Raw genomic sequence first — 2,372 nt, forward strand, 5'->3', positions numbered from 1 at the left:
TCTGGAATTAAGAACCTACTCATGACCATGAAATCATTGCCGATTATTGGAAAACTGTCATCCTTGCCTCGTCCGGCCTACGCATGACTGTAGACCCAGAACAATGTGGTTGATTCTCAACTGTCCTCTGAAATGACCTAGCAACTCACTCAGTTCAAGGGCAGCTAGCAATGGGCAATAAATGCTAGCTAGCCAGCAACACACACTTCTCACAAATAAATTTAAAAAGCCAAATTTAATAAGGAGCAGCAATTTATGTTGTGTAAAAACAGTTGCTGATCGGTTAACAAGCCAATTGTGTGGTGTTTAATTGTTTAAATTTTAAAACATGCCCAGTTTTCAAAAAATGCACAGACATGTTCCTTTTGCCTGCCTGTGTATATATTTCATTTCTACAAGTGTAAGTGAGCCATATTGCAAATTCAATTTATAATCTGAAATTTTTTGTATGTAATTATTAGTGCACATTGGATTATTTAGCAAATATTGTCCAACTGTAGAATCACTTATAACATTTGACAAAATTATTTGAGTTCTGCAAGTACTGATTAGTTGAGTGCAGTCAGTACTGTCACCAGTAAACAGGATGTGTTGTTCGATATGATCTGTAGGTTATAGAAACACAAAAACTAGGAGCAGGAGTCAGCAATTCAGCCGTTTAAGCTCTGCTACTCCATACAATCACAATGCTAGATTTCTGCTTTCTTTCTCCCATCTCTAAGTGCCTTGAGAATCTGAAAAGGTACTTACTTCTTGAATATATTCAGTGACTTGGCCACCATAGCTTTCTGCGTTAATGAATTGAATAGATTCAATACCTTTTGGGTGAAAAGATTTTTCTTCATCTCAATCCTAAATAACTAACTCCACATCCTTAGATATTGACGTCTGGTTCAAGAACCCCAAATCAGAGAAAATATCATCACTGCTTCTGTCAATCAGATTCCTGTCATCTTTCCAGTTGCTGGAAGAATTCCAACTTTTGGAAAAGAGAATTGCACCCTTTTTCCATCCACTAGATGTCTCACAGCTCCTGTTCGTTAAATTTGAGCAACTTGACATACTGTTTGTTATCGAGAGCCATGCATCCAATCAGTGCTGTTGCTACATGATGCCTGAAGAGGACCTTGGACCAAATGATTCTGTTGGAACCATTGCCACCAGACAGGGATAGGAGTGGGAGCTGGCCAAGGTGGGGGTAACAAAAGGCTGAGAGTGGGGCTGGGAGGGAGCAGATGGAGTATGAGTAATTAAGGGAATGGGGCAGGTCTGGAGGAGGGGAAGAGCAGGGGACAGCAGAAGAAAATTATTCATTTTATAGAATCGACAGAAGGACAAAGCAGGAGCACCAATGAGAAATGTGTCTTTTAACACTGCTGCTATTAAAAAGTAGTGATTAGAAAATCAAATATCTACCTTAAAATTCTTGTATATAATGGATACTCTCTGCAGATTGGATCATTCATAATACTTTCCCAGTTTTGGTGCAACTCTTTAATGTACCTGTACCCCCTAATGCAGCTCAGTGGAAACCATGGGAATAGTTTTCAACAAACTAGTGGAGGGGTTGATGATTAATGGGTGATTACTAATGTAGAAAACTTGTGATCAACTTCACACGTGCATATTGCAGAGGATCAGTAGCTCTAACCAGATGATTATTAACATGGTTTGCCTCTCATTCTTCCAGACTGGTGAACTGATGTTTGAAAATAATTTGTATCTTAATTTGTGAAATTGTTTCCAAGTATTTTCTAGAGAATCATGACTATAAGGCAAAACTGTAAGGGGAAATAAAAGCAAAATCCAAAATTTAGATACCTTTTAATTCTAGTTCAGCCTCAGCTGGAGTATTGCATCAATTTCTGTGCTCCGTTTTAGTAAGAACATTTGAGGCGGTGAAGAAAATGCATCAAAAATTCATGAGCATGATTTCATGGATAAGCAACTCCAATTAAGAATATAAGTTGAAGTTAGGATGGTTTTCCTGCAAAAAGCAAGACAACAGTAGGGAGAACTAGCCATTTGGATACAGAACTGGCTCAAAGGTAGAAGACAGAGGGTGGTGGTGGAGGGTTGTTTTTCAGACTGGAGGCCTGTGACCAGTGGAGTGTGCCACAAGGATTAGTGCTGGGCCCTCTACTTTTTTCCATTTACATAAATGATTTGGATGCAAACATAAGAGGTACAGTTAGTAAGTTTGCAGATGACACCAAAATTGGAGGTGTAGTGGACAGCGAAGAGGGTTACCTCAGATTACAACAGGATCTTGAACAGATGGGCCAATGGGCTGAGAAGTGGCAGATGGAGTTTAATTTAGATAAATGTGAGGTGCTGCATTTTGGGAAAGCAAATCTTAGCAGGACTTATAC

Source organism: Chiloscyllium plagiosum, chromosome 6 (genome assembly GCF_004010195.1).
Source record: "Chiloscyllium plagiosum isolate BGI_BamShark_2017 chromosome 6, ASM401019v2, whole genome shotgun sequence".
Taxonomy (NCBI): Eukaryota; Metazoa; Chordata; class Chondrichthyes; order Orectolobiformes; family Hemiscylliidae; genus Chiloscyllium; species Chiloscyllium plagiosum.